Source organism: Papaver somniferum, chromosome 4, assembly GCF_003573695.1.
Source record: "Papaver somniferum cultivar HN1 chromosome 4, ASM357369v1, whole genome shotgun sequence".
Classification (NCBI taxonomy): domain Eukaryota; kingdom Viridiplantae; phylum Streptophyta; class Magnoliopsida; order Ranunculales; family Papaveraceae; genus Papaver; species Papaver somniferum.
The window spans coordinates 150339713-150360921 of NC_039361.1; the positions used below are offsets into that span (position 1 = coordinate 150339713).

General features: G+C 37.7%; 2 long non-coding RNA genes and 1 pseudogene across 3 annotated transcripts; 1 reads left to right on the plus strand and 2 right to left on the minus strand.

Moving 5' to 3' along the window:
• Positions 1-4946: 4946 nt before the first annotated feature.
• Positions 4947-10392, minus strand: LOC113271564. 2 transcript variants are annotated; one of them, XR_003322202.1, is made up of 3 exons: positions 9133-10392; positions 8800-8833; positions 4947-5807 (listed from the first exon to the last, which is right to left on the minus strand). It is a non-coding gene; the product is annotated as an uncharacterized LOC113271564 (long non-coding RNA). The 2 variants fall into 2 exon arrangements; XR_003322201.1 differs by lacking the exon at positions 4947-5807 and adding an exon at positions 8618-8664 and having other exon boundaries at positions 10197-10392.
• Positions 10393-12339: 1947 nt separating this feature from the next.
• Positions 12340-16028, plus strand: LOC113271565. The gene is made up of 5 exons (XR_003322203.1): positions 12340-12749; positions 13138-13220; positions 13613-13739; positions 15076-15145; positions 15529-16028. It is a non-coding gene; the product is annotated as an uncharacterized LOC113271565 (long non-coding RNA).
• Positions 16029-16318: 290 nt separating this feature from the next.
• LOC113273284 lies at positions 16319-20921 on the minus strand (annotated as a pseudogene).
• Positions 20922-21209: the final 288 nt, after the last annotated feature.

The following is a 21209-nucleotide window of genomic DNA, read 5'->3' on the forward strand; positions in this document are numbered from 1 at the left end:
AGTAGAGTAAAAGGAGAGAGAATACCCGATTTCGGCGAAAGCAGAATTAAAACTCCGTTATTCAAGGCAAAAATCCAACATATTTCAGCCGAGATCATATTGGATTAGCAAAATATATACAAAAGGAACAAAAGGTTTTTTAAAATTTTATCTACTGGATTATACAAAAAATTCACCATACCAAAATCTAAAGAGTTGAGGATCAACCCAAAAGACAAAGTGTAGAGGTTTCAACAGCTTCAAATAATAATAGGAAAGAAACGCAAGTGAAACTGTGAAACAAAATGAGCTACCCCCAAACCGGATTTTACAGCAGAATAATTTTGAAAACAAAATCGCGCAGTTTCGGGGGTTCATCATGCAAAAGGTCTAGCTCGAAATGAACTGTGCTAGGGACGGGCAAACATGCTATTTCCAACTGTGGTTCCTCAAATGTATTATATTAGAAGCAAAATAGTCCAAGAGGACTTGGGAAGCACACAGTTCCAAACCTAGATTAGGAATTTTCAGAAAAATTGGTTTTACAATATTGGTACAAACCAAATCTAGGTTGGGTGGAAGGCCAACAGATTGTGACTCATGTAGGAGAATAGGTGCGTCATTATTAATCAAATCAAAATCTCCTAAATCATCTACACATGTCACATCATGCTCACAATCATCAATCAGTTTAGCAAGTTCACACTCAGAATCATCAACATCATCAACAAATTTATTCTCATGCATCGGCAAATCAGGAGAAATATCACAATGTGACCTAGGTAGAGAATCAGACACATCAAATATATTTTCATGCATATTAGTGTCTACAGAAGATTCAACTATTCCTATGTCATGTCATCTTCACAGAATAATTGTACGAATCCCATGTCAATATCAAAATCATATGAATTACAATGAGTATTAGAAAGAACAACATTCATGCAGGTCGAGGGCGAGAAGCCATATGTTATTGAACCAACAGGTTCCACAATATTTTCATGTTCTTCTAACATATCATCATAATCATCATAATCATCATCATGGTAGCATGCATATTGGTCCTCATTAAAAGTGGTGGTGTCATTAGTCGATTCATGTTTCCTCTTGGTTCATATTCAACATCATTTACATGATGGGACTAGACACTTCATTAGGGACAACATACATTTCCTCATGAATTTCCTCCTTTTGTAGGTGAAGCAAAATCTGATCTAAATATGCCTGAATTCGTGATGTAGATCTATCGAAGTTTTGCTCACTGAGTCTGAAAGCTTCTGTGGTGGAGTCTAAATTCATGGGAGTACAAAATTCTTCATGTTCAAATTGTGGTGATTGGTACATGTGTGCATGGTCATTAGGGTTTATAAAAGATTGATCGCAACCCTCAAAGGATTGATTATGGTCCCAATGACTACCATTCTCACAATTTATGGGCATTTCATACCTTGGATTTTCTCTAGATTGCCTAAAATTATGCAAAATATGACAATTCTCAACAGGGTGGTCTAAACTACCACATGCGGGACATGCATAGATTTCAGGTTGCCTAAGAAAATTAGATGTGACAGATTCCTCATGTGATTGCATTTCTAAAGCTGTGATTCGAGCTTCTATTTGATCCATAAGATGATTGGGTGAGTGAGGCACTAGCAAAATGTTCATTTTCACGTTGCGAATGATGCATGTATGAATAGTCATTAGGGTTCATGTATTGCGGCTCGGGACTTTGAAAATGTCCATAATAATTCCTATGACTATTGACATCATGGTCCGTGGAAGGTTCATAACGTGGCATATGCCCATAAGCAAGTTCTCTAAGAGTTTTATTTCCATCCCCAGGAGCAGACCAAAATCCAGACATGATTGGCTCAAAAGCTAAGTAACTATGTTACAAAGCTCAGAATTTGGTTTTTAAAGGGTTTGGATTTTTTGGAAAAATTTGGTTTTGGTGGGAGACATTTTTTTTTTGGCAAGTTTGGTTTTAATGGGATATTTTAGAAAAAATTTGGTTGTCAAAATGGGAGCAAGTAAAATTTGGTTTTTGAATGGGAGAAAAGTTTTGGTTTTTGAAATTAGGAGCAAAATTTTGGTGTTTTTTTTTTTTTTTTTTTTTTTTTAAACTTAGCCTAGCATAAATTATCACACCCCACAAAAGAAAATAAAAACAACAATAAATAATTACAAGCCCATAAAAGAAAGAAAAAGAAGAAAAAGAAAAATTATTACAAGCCCAAATAAAAAAATAAAGAAAAACAAAAATTATTACAAGCCCACAAATTAAAAATGGAAGCCCACAGGTTGGGTTCTCTTAATGGGTTTAGGCTTACCTTTGAAGCACAGCCCAGCTGCTCAGTTAGGTTGCAAAAGCCCAGTTGGGCTTTGGATCATCCTAAGCTTTGGCTTCAACACTCAAGGCCCAGTTGGGCTTGGTTCAAATTGTTAAGCTTGACAGCAACTTCAGCAGGCCCAGTTGGGCTTGTGATTTGCTACTGATTGGCTTGTGATTTTTTTCCTCAGCAGCACAGTCCTGTTGGGCTTGGTCTTCAGCAGGCTCACCAGCTCAGGGCTTTGCAGCAGGAGCAGATCAGCAGCAACAGGTGCAGAAGCTCACAGGATTCTTGGCCTGGCACCAGCAGGAGCACCACAGCAGCACAAGAGCACCAGCAGCACCAGGTGGTTCAGTTCAGGGCTTGCAGCAAGGCAGGGCAGCAGGTGGTTCAGTTCAGTGCAGGCAGGGCAGCAGCAACAGATTTTCAACAGCACCACAGCACCACAGCATTTCAGGCAGCAGCAGCAGTTCAGTGGCAGACTTAGCAACAACTCAACAGGAGTTACAGCAAGCAAAATCAGCAAGCAAGCAGCATAGGAGTTACAGCAAGCAGAGTTCAGTAACAACCCAAAAGAAAGAAAGAGCAATTGCGCCGCAACCGAGTCCCCGGCAGCGGCGCCAAAAACTTGGTAGGACTAGAAATGATCCTAAAAATTCTAACTGCAAGTGCACAGTGTCGGCAAGCAACACAGGGCAAGCACAGGTCAGTTCCACAGGGACAAGGGGGTGCAAGTGCTATTTTTCTTATTGTAACCAATTTCTAACTGATTACACTAACCAGGGCAGATTACTAATCATGAGACTTTAAACAAGAATAACAAAAGTGACAGTTGAAGCAAGTTCAACACTGACAGTTGAAGCAACAGCAACTGACAGTGAGGCAAGATGAATAATGGACAGTGAGTGTGTGAAACAAGTAAAGATTGTGATGTTAAGACACCACAGTGAGCAGTGAAGGTAAAACAAGTGTAAGAAAACAAGAAAACAAAGCTAAACAGTTGAAGATGGAATTGTGGATGACAGGGAAGGTTGATGGCAAACTAGGGTTTAGATTCCACCTTAACCTAGACTAAGTCGGATATTCCAATTGCAACTAAATTATCCTCCCAAAGTACTAGCTATCTGATTAGAGCATAACTAGTCTGAGGTTTGGACCATAATCAATTAACATGGGCTGCTGCACTTTCAATCACAGGGGTATCCTAACTACAATGTATGCCTGACATACAATGTGAGAGCAAAGTGATGAGAGGCCAGAATTGTAGTCTCCTACACAGTGGAATTAAGGTTTCATCTTCACCCTAGTGGTGAATTAGAACATGCTAACACCTAGAACTAAACAGTAAACAGGACATGAAATCAAAACAGAAATTAAACATTAAGCTAACAGTGAATTTATACAACTAAGAGCATTAGACTAACAAAACATCAAACAATTAAACACTAAAACATCAAACACTACACAGTGAACAAGAACCCTAATTATGAAATTGGATTAAAATTGAAATTTGAAATTAAAATTAAATCTAAAATAAACCCTAATTGATGGTTACTTGGATGACCCAAGAACACCTTTTAACATCCTACATCAGTTTCTATTTATAGCTTACATCAAATTCCTAATTTCTAAAAACCCTAATTTTGAAAACCCTAAATTGATTTGGGGAAAATCAAATTCTCTCACCCATGTGTGAATTCTGCTCGACCCATGCTCCTTGATGTCCCTCTGATGCTCTTCCTGCTCCAATTGATATACTGCAACCCTAGCTCGAGTTGTTTCATCAACTCCACACCTAGGTCAGAGAGATGTGGGTTTGGGGAAACGACTAGGCTAGGGAGAGAAAACTGTGGTGCGTACGGGTTTTGGTAGAGGCGGAGAGGGGTGTAGTGAAGCTCGAGGAGCAGCAGTTGCAGGCTGCCATGGTCGGGTGGAAGGAGGAGCTAGTTTTGGGGAAAATTGATTTGGGAAGAAGAACCCGATGGAGAAGAAGGGTCTGTTTGGTTAGGGGTATAGGTTTCTGATGCTAGGGTGTGAGGCGGATGTATCAAAGGTTGATGGTCAGCGAAGCGAAAGCGTAAGATGAAAAGGTGATGGAATGATCCAACAGTGCGATAGGAACGACCGTTGGATGATGAGACACAACAAAACTGACGGCTTCAGATGGAGTTAGGTACTATAGTGTTTGACAGGAGCTTCGGATTTTGATGCACAATGATGAGGCGACCGTTGGATGACAAGATGGATCCGATCTGACGGCTCTCATGGAAATGGGTATGGATAATGGAAATGGATTTGGGTAAGGGTTTTGGGCCTTGGGTATTCCAAGCCCATATCTTCTTTAAGAACAATTCTTCCTTCTTCAAGCCCACTTCTAGTTGATCCGGCTCTTGCAAACATCATTCTTCGCTTCCTCCTATCGAGAGTCTTTGCCGTTCCTTTGCTCTTTTCGCTCCGTGAGATAACCAGGATTTATTTAGTACCTAAAAATGCAAAATTAATTAAGAAAATTATTTATTCTTGAAAACAATGAAAATACAGAATATGGGATAAAATGTAGAATTAATGCGCAAAAGATGAGTTAAATGCCAACAAAAAGGGATAAATATATACAATATTTGGCACTCATCAGCTTCCAACTCAAAACCAATTGACAATGAGTGGAGTGGATCCACACCTTATGTTGTGCACCATGCTAGAGGGTTTGTTCTAGGTGGGACTAATCTCCAATACGCCCCTCCCCCTCCACGTGTAGGGTCTTTAAAACCTCTATCATGTGGACCGTGCATATGGGTATCCCTTTGGGCCTCCCCTTCCACGTGTAGGGTCTTTAAAACCTCTATCACATGGACCGTGCATATGGGTATCCCTTTGGGAATTCCTCATATGGACCTCTTTATGATGCATGATAGAAGTGTGTAGGCTTCCAACTCAAAACCAACTAGATTTTCTTCCCGTGCTACGCTCGGGCATTTTTATTTATTTAAGCCATATTTTTTATTAGGTGTCGTGGGGTCTCATCCCGCCCCATCACGATACATTTTTTATTAGGTGTTGCTCGGCTTCAGCTTCGGCTTCACGTCGCCCCGTCTCGATGCATTTTTGATTTGGTGTTGCCCGTCTTCGCCCCGCCCATCACGATCCTTTTTGATTAGGTGTTGTTCCGCTTCGGCTTCGCCTCGCCCCATTGCGATGCATTTTTTATTTGGTGTTGTACAGCTTCGCCCTGCCCGTCGAGATGCCTTTTTGATTTGGTGTGCCTCGGTTGGACTTGACTTGTGCAGAAATACAGATTGTCCCACTTGAAGAGAGCTAATGTCAAGTGAGTTCTTAAGGAATAGACACACACAAACACATATAACAGCAACCAAAAGTATTGGATGCACGTAATGCCTTAGTTAGCTACAACCCCATCCATGTTCGTTCCACCATTGTGTTATACCTTGGAGTTGTCAACGAAACTCATGAACAACATCACATTACCTTAATTGACAGCTGCTATAAGACAGATAAAAAACAAAAAGAATAGATAATAAGGAGTTATGGATATCATCGTATCAAGACCATCCTTCTACTAAGAACAAAAAAAATACATCAGCACCTGTATTTCAAAGTATTAGGAAATAATATAGGAAAGACTATATTTAGGAGAGTTGTGTGAGTTATATTAGGAATAGAATATCTTGAGAACCAAGTCTTGTGCCTTGAGCCAAATCTTGTGATTGTATAAATAATTAGAGAATTAATGAGAAAGATACACCGAATTATTATCAATGTAGTCTATTGCTTCCGCGCGTTTATGCTCTCCTCTCTCTTGCTCGATCCTTAACATGGTATCAGAGCAAGGTGAGAGGAAGGGAGAGGAGAAGGAGAAAGAGTTGGAGAAGATAACAAGTTTTTCGTTTGTGTTAGAGAGTTTGTTTTTTCATTAAAAAGGAGAAGAAGCTGCGTTAGGGTTTGGGAGAAGTAAAAAAAAAAAAAAAATTGTTGATCACGTTGGAGTTTCTCAAAAGCTTGAAGAGGTCCGATAAATTTGAAGGTTTTGCAAGTCATGATGTTGCGTTCGTCTTGTGCGAAGTTACGCTGCTCCGTAACTTGCTTCCTGTCAAGTCGTGTTCGTGTGCTGTTGACGTACCATATTGCTTCCCTAAACCTGCAGCCAAGATGGTCACAAGTTGAGGAACAGAAGAATAGAAATCGGTGGTTGCTGTCATATTCCGTTGATTGGTTGAGGTCAAGTTCGTGGAATTTTTGTCCAAGGTGGAACCAGATGGTGAAACTAGGGTTTGTGTCGATTGACTATGATCAATACGATGATGCTCAGGTAGAAGAAAAGATGTTGTTGGAATCAACGGAACTGTGATGACGATTGGTGGATGGAAGGAGGTGATGAGAAGTTAGAGTTTCCGAGTTGAAGGTTTACAGTTTGGAGTTTTTTGGACGAGATTTGATTGAACAAATCCGTAAAGAATTGTTGCTGCGATCAATATGGAGAGATTGATATACAGAGTTCGGCGCGCTATGAGTTGTGTTTGCAACTGAGTATGGAGGTTGTTGATTGTTTCTGTCGATGTTTATTCTTTGTGATGTTGTGAATGGTGATGCTCACGGGTTGAAGTAGTCATTGTATCCGGAAAATCGTGCAGTTGAGAAGAAAGGGGATGAGTTATGGGATTACCGTGATTCATGGTTGATGGAGAAGACAGTGTTACACCGGAACAGAGTATGGTGATCTGATTTGGTGATTGATGAGGTGCTGAGAGATGTTGTGGTGGTTAGTTATTGATTATTGGTGATTTAGAACTCAAGATGGACATGAACCCTGCCTGTAACTTGTATGTTGGGAAGAGAATGTATGGATGTTACTACTGTTGGAATATTGTGTTCATGGACAGAGAGAATGGTTACTGACATTGTTGATGGAGAGCTTGAGTTGGTCAGGGATATATGGATGAGCTGCGATAGTAGCGGGGAAACGAAATTAGAGATGGTGGCTGAGTTTGAAGACACTAGAGGTGCGTGCGTTGGTGATGATTGTTTTCAAGATGAGAAGGAGATGGAATTGAACTTGAGGAGATGCATCTCAAACTCGAGATGGTGAATATTAAAGTGATGGTGTTCGATTGTGTTATCCAGCCATGGTACGATGTTGGTGATTAAGAAAAGATGTTGTTGATGGAAATTAAAGAGGCGTTTGGCGAATTTGAGATGAATTAGAAGATAATGGTGTTACTGTTGATTTGAATGAATGTCATGGGTGTGAATGAAATCAAATTGGCAGGGAAGGAGATGCGGCAAGACTAAGGAAATCAAACTCTCTCATTCCTTGCACTTTGTGATATGCACATAAGGTGTTTGTTTAAATGCCTGAATGATTAAAAAGCAAAGAAGCGTAACCGTTTTTGCAACGAAAGCATGACTGGAACAGAGAAGAAGAGAAGAAGAAAAATAAGGTTGTGAAGAAAGAAGCAATCACCAAAAGGTGATATGATAGAGAAAAAAATTAGGTGAAAATCCTATGAGTTGTCTAAAGAGTACAAGATGTATTCTATTGAAACGAATAGGACCGAAACGTCCTTAAACTACGAAGAGGACCGAAATGTCCCTAAACTACGAAGAGGACCAAAAGATGTCCTTAAACTAAGAAGATGGAACCGAAATGTTCTAAAACTACGAAGATGAGACCGAAATGTCCTTAAACTACGAAGAGAGGACCGAAACGTCCTTAAACTACGAAGATGGAACCGAAATGTTCTAAAACTACGAAGATGGGACCGAAACGTCCTTAAACTACGAAGATGGAACCGAAATGTTCTAAAACTACGAAGATGGGACCGCAATGTCCTTAAACTACGAAGAGGACCGAAATGTCCTTAAACTACGAAGGGGACCGAAACGTCCTTAAACTACGAAGAGGACCGAAATGTCCTTAAACTACAAAGAGGGGACCGTAATGTCCTTAAACTACGAAGGTGACCGAAATGTCCTTAAACTACGAAGAGGAACGAAACGTCCTTCAACTATGATCTGAAGATTTATTTTTCGCAAAAGCGTTGGAAGAAAAAAAGAAAAAAAAAACCGAAAGTTAAATTTCTTTGGTCCAAGATGGGCATTCGTGATCTACATGCTCCATCTTGAGGGAGGGTATTAGGAAATAATATAGGAAAGACTATATTTAGGAGAGTTGTGTGAGTTATATTAGGAATAGAATATCTTGAGAACCAAGTCTTGTGCCTTGAGCCAAATCTTGTGATTGTATAAATAACTAGAGAATTAATGAGAAAGATACACCGAATTATTATCAATGTAGTCTATTGCTTCCGCGCGTTTATGCTCTCCTCTCTCTTGCTCGATCCTTAACACAAAGAAAAACACAGAAAGAATAATTCTAAAAACCACAATCATAAGCAAATTTAGTGGAAAAAAAAAACAATACGCTAAAGTAAGAAAAATGTGCAAAATCAAAACATAGAGGAGAGAAGGAGCAAACCTGCGTGATTAGGTTTAAAGAGAATAACCCTCACCTGAAAAATTAAAACAAAGAGATATTAACATCTAAAAAACAAAAATACAATAATGAAAATGATTCCAAGAGCCCAAAACTTCATAAAAGTAAAACTCTAATTCGAAATCATCTAAGACAAAGTAACTAAACAGAGATAAGGAACAAACACAGGTTCCCATTTGGTTCACATAGAATAACCCCTGAGGTTTAACAATACCCTTTCAGGGCATACAGGTAACAGATTGGATGCCAAAGAAACGATGGTGGACGAAGATGATAGATCATTATACAATATACTTTATTATATGCATTGTGTACCTTCGAAGCATCCCTGAGAGATGTGGGAAGACTGGTCACAGATACAGTGGTCTTGCAACAACAACAAAATTCAAGTTACGAAACACAAAAGAGTGAATAAATCACCCATGTGGCAGAAAATTAGGACGCATCTGAATTGCATCTATAGAACTTAACTATATCAAAAGTTTGAGCATATTAAGCTACCTCTACCACATTGATAGACATGATGTCGCAAAAAATATATGTATATATATATATATATATCATGGAAATGAAATAAACTTGGCATGAAGTCTCAACATAAACTTAGCAGGACCAATGGAGAGGTCACTCGTTTATAAGTATATTCGTACAGATTGATAGTGGAAAGTAAACATAAGAAAATATTGTAAGCAGTGGTTAATACCTTGTAATATAATCAGTTGTCTAATGTTCTTCTTCCCTTTCAATGTGAGAGAAGTACACGAAACACATCATTTTCAAGAACTCAAAACTAAAAAGCTCATTCACAAACTACCAAAAATTGATTAAAAAAAAAGACGAACAGATCGTGACTATTGTCATTATTGATTCTGTTCGGGAATTCATGAGCTCGGACAACAATGAGACAAATCCTTATCTAACTCCTTTAAAATCAAGAGAACTCCAAAGACCAAAATGTAAACAAAATACAGAAAAGTAGCCAACCTAGCCTATGTTTGCTGCGACTTAGAAAACCTTAACCTACAAAATCAAAAAACGTCGAAATAGATAAAAAAAATATCAAAAAAAAAAAAAAAGAAAAAGAAAAAACGAATAAGACAGAAAGAAGCAAACCCTAACTCCCACTGGGATCGAACCGATAAGGTTATAAAAAACCTCTCCTGTTCTATGATACAATTCCGTTTGAGGACTGAAGATACAGAGGCAGGAGAAAGAAAAGATAGAGAGACGGGAGATAAGAACCAGAGAACTGAAACCTAGAGAACTCAGAAGCAGAGACAATCACAAAAAAGAAAGAGAAAAAAAACGCAAATACTAATTGGGTTTGAAATTAAGATATGCTTTAACATTGAAATTAACAGATTAGTAAAAGGATATACCTTGGTGGAAGAAACGTACACCATCAAAAGAAGTTCAGGAACCCATCTTGCTTCTGATTTTAGAAGAAAGTGGTTGGAAGAACCATGGGAGGTAGAATGTGGAAGATGCAATAATAAGTTGCCAGATATTAAGATGCGGAATAAGATTTATTTTCCTTTTTCTCTTTCCGGAATACCTCATTGCGTGGAAAGTGAAGATTCTATGAAAAAAGATTGGGTTTGCGTAACACAATATAACCCCTCTCAAACACAATATAACCCCTTGACCAATAGAGTCTCTCGCCAAGTGTCCTCTTCGGGTTTATCGTGAAAACTCTTCTCTCAACACAACACTCGCGAAAACTCTTTTCTCAGTGAATGTATGCTCACCATTCAACGTGGGGCCTCGTATGAGTTAGGATTTTAAAAGAATTAGCTTGGCAATGAGTGGAGTGGCTCCACATCTTATATTGTGCACCATGCTAGAGGGTTTGGTTTATGTGGGACTAATCTCCAACATTTTCACGTTAACACGGTAACACCGTAAGACATATTACCAAAATTCGAAAAAACTGGAAAAGAAGCTCACTTGAGCCGATCTCAAGCCGCAGCCAGTCACACATTAGATTTTCCTTCGTCTTGAACTGTTCCTCAAGAAGAGGAAAATGTACCTTGAAGTAGGGTTGCCATTGGATACCCGTTTACCCGGAACCGAACCGGACCCGGTCAATTCGAATCCGGTTCCGGGTCCTAATATCATATCCATTAGTTGTTTTAATACCCGTCAGGTAGACCCAATACTATCCGGGTCTTTATCGGGTCTACTCGACGGGTACCCACCGGTTCTCGGGTACCCGACATGATTACCTAGGAATTAAGTTTGAGCAGATAAAAGTAAAAAACAACCCTAAAAACACATTAAAATATTTCTCCTTGTGCCGTCTTCGGAACTTGTCTGCATCTTTTTCTGTCTCGTAAACTCCTCTATCTGATAATCAATCTTCCCCCAAGCTCATATTGACGACTAAACTCTTCTTCAACTATATCTAATTTCTATTGTATGGTATGTATGTGGTTTTTAATATATAGGATTTCTTCATAGGTCTAATTTTATTTTGGACTTTTGAACTACATATTACAGATCTTGATTTTGTATGGATGCTATTCTTTTTGCTGTATATTTTCTTTAATGGGTTTGTTAGTTGTTACGGTATAATGATGAGTATAGTTTAGATTTAGCTAGATGTGTATAAGTGGTGGAATCAAGAATCAAAACCACTCTTTGATAATGGATATATTTAGTTTGTGATAATATTATGTTTGATTTATTTTCAAGAATTGGAAAGATTGACCTTTACTGGGGGATTCAATTTGTTGATGGTAGCATAGTTTGGTAAGGTTTCATATATGGAGATTGAAAAAGTAAGAAGTTGCTGCTAAGATCTGGTCATGGAAGATGGCGGCGGCGGTGTCCGTCAAGAACGAGGAACGTTACAAGCTAGAGTTTCGTTTTTTCTCAACAGTTGTATTCAGTTTTTGTTAGGCTGTTAGGATATTTTATAATGTATTGACATGTATTTTTACGTGTGGTATAAAATTGATTTGGAAAGAACCGTTAATTACCCAGAACCGACGGGTATTTAGTTGTTTTAACGGGTCCGGTTCTGGGTGCAATAATTCGGGAACCGGAACCGATTAAAATTACCGGTTGCGGATAGTATACTACCCGGACCCGATAGAACCCGTTGGCACCGACTAAAAATGAGATTAGGTCCATGAGAATATATAGGTGACTCACGTCTTGGTTATAGATTATTAAGCTAAAACTTAATCGCGCTGGGATTATACTAATCTTCGACTAATCAACACCTTCCACCTAACCTAATCACATATATGAAACAACACGTAGTAGTTTTCTATTGCGTAAACATGTGAAGTTATCACATGGGACACGATAATGCTGGAAGTGTATTTATATGACAAGTGGCTTGTGTGATAAATGTAATTTCGTAAAAAAAAGTAGCCGTTCCATACGGGATGAGCTTCCCTAATTCCAGCGAACTCTTCTCTCCTAGTGTGAGTACTCTACAAGGCTTAAAAAACGGGTAAACCAAATGAAAATGAATTATAATAGCCTCAGATAGAAAACCATTAGAGATCCTAACCGTGAAGTGTGGGTTCTAGTGGCCTCACATTCTATGTTTGGGATTCAGCCACTAGTTTGGCTTGTGGTCTTAATTGTGGTACCAGTTGGAGTCAAACAGAATATGAATGAATTATAATGTGGATGCGTACTAAATCAAATAGCAATTAGAAGGGAGCAAAAATCCTAGATCATGAAGCAGGTACTTTAAGCTGGAATAAAACATAAGGATTGCATAACGAGGTCGAGGTGCCCATTAGATCACATTATCTCTCATTTGCTGCTATCATCCAATTTAGGTTATTGGAGACTATTGTGCTTGGCGACTTGTCTTCAATTTCATCTATAGTACTTGGCGACTAGAGGTGCTGTGCTCCTTGTACCAGTCATTCTCATTGTATAGAAGGAAAGCGAGAAATCCCCGTGAACCAGTAATTTTTCACCGCCTTGCTTTGAGATCTGTTATACCTTTTTTTTTTTACATAGAATAAATCAAGAAAATTCTACTATAGAAAATTATCTTTTATCAACTGAAGTTTGTACCTCCACGTGAATACTTATGATTTCACTTTTGAATTAACTTATGGCGAAACTTAACAATCTGGAGTATGTTTAATTTGTCAAGTACCTTTGGTAGGCTGTTGTGCTTGTCATGTTCTGTATGTCCTACATGGTTTCAGATATTTGAGAGGAGCTTTTTATTTTCGTTAGATTATTGCAGGACTGAGAACTTCTTTTCCAGTATAACTGTAGAATGAGATGACCAAAACATTCTAAAACCTATTGAAAATCAGTGTGTAACTAATTATTTCATTTTAGTTTGTAGTACCCAAAGCAATGTTTCCAGCTTGACAGTGGAATTTTTCATTCTTGGAACTCATCTCTGTTGCTGTTTTCAGCAGGTCTGTACTGTATGTGGTATTTCTTAAATACTCTTGATTTGTTAGACTTTCTGTCATTTTCAAGGCAACTGACTAGGAAGTTGTGATGGGTCCTTGTAACTTGTATGCTTTTCTTGTTTCAAGTTTTTTTTTTTAATTTCCTACACCACTCTAGCCGTACGTAAAGCTTCTTTACACTTATTATAAAGTAGATCCTGTGTTAGAACCTGTTTTTTAGGGAATTCGTTCACAGGTTTGGTATAGTGTTATACATATACTAAGACTTTTGAAGTAAATTAGGCATCTCAGATGTTTATCTTGTTCTTTGCTGTGGCATGTGGTTGATACAGTTTTAGATATCAAGTTGAAGGACTTCGTGCATCAATGAAATTAATCTGGAGTTATCTTTTCAGGCTTACCGAGCTAGCGGACGTTGTTTACGAAAGATAATCTGTAGTTAACTTACCGATCCAGAGAGCGTTGCTTGCAGTTGCACATTGTAGAAACCGAAAAAGGAACAAAAGAAAGTCAGCTTAGCAGGTATCTGGTTATACTGTTCGTGCAATACCTTTTCCTGGTGGAGACTTCCTGCTATTGCCAGTTGATCTTTTAGATGCATCCTATCTGTCAACCTGCGTTTTGAACAAACTTGACTTTTCATTCTACATAAACCAAGAGAAGCAGGGTTTACTGTTCCTCATATTTTCTATTGTTAGCTTAGTGATGATTATCTCCCTTGAATATCGGATAAAGTGCACTTTCTTTTCTTTATCTTTGTATGTTTTGTTTTTTCTTCTCTTATTTTCAAAATCAAGAGACGACCGAATGCTGCTTAATAATCCTAGAGCATTAATGCTTGTTTGTCTGGATTTAAGTGTAATGTAAAAGTGTCTGATTAAACTCGTGAATGTCTAAATTCTTTTTCTAGAAAGGGGTATTTCATATGCATTGTCCTGCTACCATACCTAATATGACCTCCACAAGAACCAAGCGACACAAAAGGATAGTTTCAGAAGTGTGACTTGCATGTGCTTACCAAGAGGCTTGTTATGTTTAGCCTATACCTACACCCTAAATTCATGTATGAGGAGATTTTGCTGAAGTTACCACCACTCCGCAGTTTTTATTGATGTTACTGAATACTGGCTTTCCCACTCTTTTTGATATGTGGTTAATCTTAAGCTTAACAATCAACTAGGCTTATTTCAATCATATATCATTCCTGTTTCATACTAATATCATATAGGTAGATACACTTATTAAGGCTGCCTGGTATAGTACAACACTACTGTACCTATTTAATCAAATTGTTCATGACCAAGGTGAAATTATATCTTAACATGTCTGTTAACAATAATATGAGTTTATGCATCTGAAGGAGTTTCTTATTGTTTCTCAAATTCTACATCCGCTGGAAAGCAATGATTCGGTTATGCGGAAACATATTAATATATCCCTTCTCTTATTATGTTCTTTCTGTTCAGCAGTCTTATGTTTGTGGATCTTTCTTTATTATAATATTGTTACATGACGGTAAGTGAAATCTTATGTTTCCGGATCTTTCTTAGTGTAATATTGTTAGATCATGGTAAGTGACTATAAAGTATGGTTAAACCTACCCAGTAAACATTTATAGATACTAGTGTAACTTATAATTATTATCATGTTTTCTTTGAAGTGTTATTATTATTTTACTGAGTAGTGGATTTGGTGCTGGTAAATTAGCTTTCCCTGCGACTTATTTTTAGATGATTGGTTCTTCTCATGCTGCAATTGCATCAGTCGACATTATAGTGTGGGGATGTTTCAAATAACTTTTTTTTCTTCTTTTGCTCTTTAACCTCTCCTCCTCACTTGTATTTTTGGTATTTTGTAGCAATAAAGGCGCATAGGAACTCGCTCATGGGAACCCTGAGGAAATTGGTCGCGAGAAATGTGACCCTCAGGTAACTTTTCATTAATCTTCATATTGGTTTCATATACATATGCAGAAACAATCTCTATAATATATCTACGTGCAAGGCGTGCCTAAGGAGTCGTCTGCGTGTGGGGCGCCTGGCTTCACCTTGCGCCCCAGACAGCATAGAACAACTTGATCGTAAGGTTTCTGTTTCAAGAATGTTTGAACACAAAAAACATTAGACATCAGCAGTGCTTCCTTATTGCTTTGTAAGTTTACATAAAGTAGATGCACTGAACATGCCACATGAATTCTAAAGTTGGTCTCAATGATCACGGAAAACCAAATGTAAGTATGTTTGTGCTGAATGCATTTTGTCTAGGACATATACCACATCTAATTTGAGAAGCATTATGTTGAAATCAACAGGACCATGCAATTATGGGGTATCGAGTTATATATCTTCACAGTCCCTTGACCCGTTGCTACGGTAATTGAAGGCTGCGATGGATGATAATAGAATATAGCTTGATTAGTGCTTAAATAAAAAAATCTGGACTTATGAGTTTAACTAGTATAGGCGAGAAGAATATACCCCAGCTTTGTAGCCTTTTCTGAGGAAGCATGGTCGTCCTGTTGTGGCTGGCTTAGCTGGAGATGGACGGGTACATTCAGGTCATCTTCAATGCTAAAAACATTTGGAAGAAGTGATGTTCGATTGGCTCCACTGGTATTTCCATAAACCTGAGACTTTAAACATTACTTTTTAAGTTGTACTGTATGCAACTATGCAAATCATACATTTGGCGTAATGGTGGAAGTAATGAACGGCCGAATGTTTAGGTATATTAGGTCTATTGAGGCTATATGGAGTTCATTAGTAGGCTAAATCATTACCTTTTTGTGCAAATCCATGTTTCCTTGATGAATGAGGTTTACCTTCTTATATAATTCCATATTTTCTTGATGGATTAGGTTACCCTGCAATTAATCATAAATTAACTAGTGAATGACCTTCTGATTACAAATTAAAATAGTATAAGTTAGCTTGTGTTTGAAGAAAACCTTGCGGCTCAAGTCTTCTATTTTATCAGTTAAGAGTTGGTCCTGCAAAACTCAATTTTTTTTTGTTGTGGGTTTACTTAAAGCTATGGGATAGATCAATAAGAGTATCTTTGCAGATGAAAATAAAATAAATGTGTTGCATAAGGCCACCATTTCAAACCTTCTTCACCCGTACTCCACGCAAACTCATCTCCAAGACTCCAACTGATTTTCCAGATTTTGTAAATCTTTGACACTCAAGCTGGAAAGCTCTTCTCCCATCAATTGCCTGCAATTGTCAGAAGGAAAATGTTAGATATCCTATTTAGCACTTCAGATGCATTCAATTATTTAGATCTGATTAAGGTTTTGCTTATTTATGCGATGTGAGAAAAAAAAACTTACAATCAGGTGCACTATAATAATTGTCAAGATATGCAATGTACTGGCCCACACGACACATAGTGGAAGGACGTTATTGAGTACAAATTCATATCTTCGATATTGTGAGACTATAAGGATATCTTTCATTGGTGCTTGATTATCTCTCTCAATCAAGTACTCGCTCTTTCTTGTCTAGTGAATGATGGATCTACATTTAAGTACTTCGTTATCATGTATAGTGGTTATAAAAGAGAATAATGGTCTAATAGAAAGAGTTTGGTCAAGATGTATTAATATGATTGCTTTAGTTGAGGAAGCTTTTGTTTTCCATGGTGTGATTAAGCATCTGAATCTTCGTTTAAGCCATAATATTTTAGTTCTGCAGATGTATCCCACCAATATCCTCACCAGCACTCACCACGCTTGTCATAATACTCTTTGTATCTTGGTAACAGTATTTGCGTGATAAAGACGACTGGAAAAATTTGATCTCTTGAGTAGTGATTGCAGTAAATCCCGTGTTTATTCGAATAAGCATTTTACTTAGAGTTGTGCTTCCATACTGTTTAGTGCATGATAAAGTCGGAAAGTAAAGCAATCTGGATAATTTAGTAAGGTGAGATGGTATTACCTATGGTTCTCTTGCAAATTTTGCAATTGTTGCCTCAAGCCTGCTGCTTCCCTTTGCCAGAACTGGCAAGTAAAACAAAGAATCAGTTCCAGCTAAGATGGTTAAAGTTGTTGCCAGCATGACTAATCAGACACCGAATGATAGTATTTCTGCCTAATAATATACCAATAAGTTTTCAGCTGCGGAGCATTTGTTATTATAAAACGAAACACAGAACAGAAGATATGTTCCAAGTCAGATTGCACAAATTTGTTGAATTTTATCATTAAAATTTACTAGTTTAAATACTCATTTGGCAGTGAAGGAGCAGTTATATCAATATGTTTCCTGTTTCCTCTGTTTGTTTACAGTTATAACATTCTTGCTTTAAGATGCTCGAGTACACTGCTAAATAAGATGTACTGTTAATTCAGTAAAAAATGAGTGCAGAGCTCATATCTGTAGAAGTAAACCAGTTCCTCTCTGACCTCATGTCGTTACATAACTAGGGAAAATTCTAGATCAAGACATCTTAGTCCCCCCTATGGTTTGCCTACATTTTCTATTAGCATATCATTTTAACATCTTGTATTTCGCAAGAGCTAGAATTTCATGTGGTATCCTCAGGATGAGGAAATTACTTCTTCAATTGATATGAACCTGCACTCTTGCACAACATCTGGCCCACAGGGAACGAAGTTTATAACTATGAAATTAACCATTTCATTGATCGGAAGCCTATGTAAATCCTAGAGCTACCATTTTCATTGGTTGATCTGTTTTATAACAGAATTGAGTTTGATCACTCTGCAGCATTCATATGCTACTACCCAACACACTAAACAATCAAAACAGTTGTCCAAAAACTGCAAACTCAGTCAAACTCAATGGAGAAATAGATGGCAAATTCGCGTGACTGCAAGTCAGAGCATACTTTTTTTTTTTGAAGCACGTCAGAGCATACTATTGTTTGTTTCTTTCCTCCTTTTCATTTACGTTTTATTTTTTTAAGCAAAAGAAATCCTGTTCGGTTAGGAAGGTGGACCTAACACTAAAGTAGGCATCTATCCGGATTAGGAATTCTATTTTGAAGTAAAAGTAAGAGATGGTAACAATAAAGTGAAAAATACATAATGTAAGACAAATAATAACTAAAGAATGTGCTTAGAAGAGGTTTTGTAATAAATTCTACAAAATACTAGTAAATTTTAGGAGCCGGATCACAAATCACAAGTGCAAACAAACTACCTCAGTGGCCTTGGGTCACATATTTTAATCTAATACTAAACTGGAGCGGAGCCGAACATTACCTTTCACTCGGTGAAGGCAAACAAACTAGTACCATTTAAGAGAAGTCGTTCCTATTTGACGAGGTTGCAGGGCGTTGTGTTCATATTGGGATCTATTTTGTATGATGGAACGTGTTCCAAGCCCTATATTAATGCACAGTTAAGGCAAATGAACAATGTTTTACTGACAAAGTCAACACGTTGCAGCTGTCTGGAGTTTATTTCTAACATCAGGTAATTACTTCTGGAATTTTTGTCAGTTTCTCTGCAATTACAAAGACTCAGCAGCATTAGGTCGTTCCTTGTTGTTGATCTAAGTAGCTTAAAAACAATGCCATGATTTGAAATTCTTTGGCCAGTGAGTTTCCTCTTCAAATAATCAATTGTAATTACTTTGGCATGTCCCATGTCATAGCATATCGTGTCACCTTACTGGTATGAAGATGTATATCTATATACAGAAATCATTCAGATGGTGCAGTGATTCATGTACATCTATTCCTCCTGTTTGGTCTATGTCCCATGTATAAGTCCTGCTTTATGTAGATTATCGATTCTACTCGTATTCCTGGCAATCTGAACTGATTGTCAGCAGCCAGTTCCCATGCCTCTTCTGCAGCACCTTTTGCAGGCAACTTTCACACCCTGACCATGACCATGAATTTAGAATTCCAGTGCTAGTTGTAAGAAATTTTTTTCCTGGATGGAGTGCTTCCCTTTGTTGGGTTCCACGTACTAGTTTTTGGTGCATTTTGGTCTGAAATAGTTGTCTGCAAGCTTCGCAATAACAACAAGACGCAGTTTGGAAATACATGAGCGTGAAGGACGACGAGATTTGAAACATCCTAATGTGTACTATCCTCCTTCTGGTACTCCCTAGTGTTGTATGATAATGTATTACCAGGGCTTGTGGTTGCTCATTTAAAACCTCCAAATACTCTAAATTAACTTGGTTTCAAATTGAAATTTGTGTTTGGATGTTGCTGATAGTAAGTAATAAGTTACTAATCAGCTATATAGTTAAATGAAGTGTTGCTTGCTTGCTTGTCGGTACCGTTAGCTGGATACTAATTCTATTAACACTACAAACTCAATCCAGTTATGAACTGGGGTACTGCATGCTCCCAGTTCACGATTCACCAGACAAAGATGGTTGGTAGAATCCCATAGTACTTCTCTAGATATGGGATTTGTATAATTGCTAGATTTCAATAGTTTCTTTCCAAATGGTCAGCAGACTCCAGGCATACCTACTACCTAGCTGTCTAGATTCATGGCTTTGTCAGGTGGTATATTCATATAAGTCAGAGAATATCTTCATAGAATTTGGTAGCAACTTGGTCTTGGCAGCTAGCCAAGTTAATGCAACAAAACTCTTTAACATCGGTTTCTGTTTTCAGAGTTTCTAGATAGGTTAGCATGCAACATCAAGATGTTAACAGAACTTAAACCAACGTGGGAAGACACGTGGTTAAGTATTTGATTCCCCAGTAAAGTTAGTGAACTAATCTGAATGCATATGTTTAGTTGGAACCAGCTAACAAGCAGGGAAACAAAGATCACAAAAATATCTGCATGAAGCTTTTGAATGTTGGTGTGATTTTTTTTTTTTTTTTTGAAGCATGAATCTTAGTGTGATTTTTAATCAACATAAGCAGATTGAATGCAATGCTGTGCTGTTACTGGTATAATGTTCTAATAAATATTGTCCAATGAGACAACATCATGCAACTCCTCCTACATGTTGGCAGCACTGACATAAGAGAGGGATTTACTAGTTAATGTCTTAGAAACAGAAGCAATAAACTGTATGCAGAATTGTAGGGTACATCAAGTATAATGTTGCCTTCTTTCGACCAGGACAACTATATCAGAACTAGATATGAAATTCTAAAAACTGTGTAGTGCACCCTGGAATAACTCTGCTGCCACACCAAAGAGTTTCCTGGAATTGAATGTGAATTTCCTGGTAGGATACAGGGAAAGATTTGGGAATGAGTGTGGTCGAGGGCATTAGGTCTATGATGGCCTAAGTTTGCATGAATCTCGTAGTCTATTTACCGTCACATGGTTCTGTAATTATACAGAATATGAGTACAACTTTGTTGGATGGTAAGATTATTTTTAGGGTCAGCATCTGCATAGACTAGATCCTACGGACTAGATTCTAGAGATAGCTGTTGAGTGGAGTATCTCCCCCCTGCATACAATCAAGATGTTTCTTGAGTATGTTAAGTCAAACTATGTGCATGATGGAAGTTATATGATTTCACTACAAGGTCTCAACCAACTACAGTAACTCAGAGAAAGTCATTGTTCTTATTCTGTTCGCAATTGCAGGAAATGCTATCAGAAAGAAAGATAATTGAGATGAAGTTTTGTTAAAAGAATACCTTGACTTCTGAAGTTGGATTCATCACTTGATGGTGTTCTTCTTTTGATTTGTTATATCGCTCGATCACAGTTTTCATGCTGGTAAAACAGAAGTAAAGATTTTCAGTTTTAGTTCTTTTGTCCGCTTTAAATTTGAATACTGACAAGTAGACGAAAATATCAAGTGCCTCGATGCTGCATATCACATAGCATTTGTCAAACAAAGTAGAAATGAAAGAACCATTTTTTGGGACCATTGTTTTTTTTGTGGAACACCATGATTCTATTTTAGACAAGACATTATAAGTAATCCTAAGTCACCTCTTATCTAAATATTTTTCTTAATACCAAACTTACCCTCTTAACTGAATGTGTTAGTTTAATAATTAGTTAGTTATTAGTTAATGATT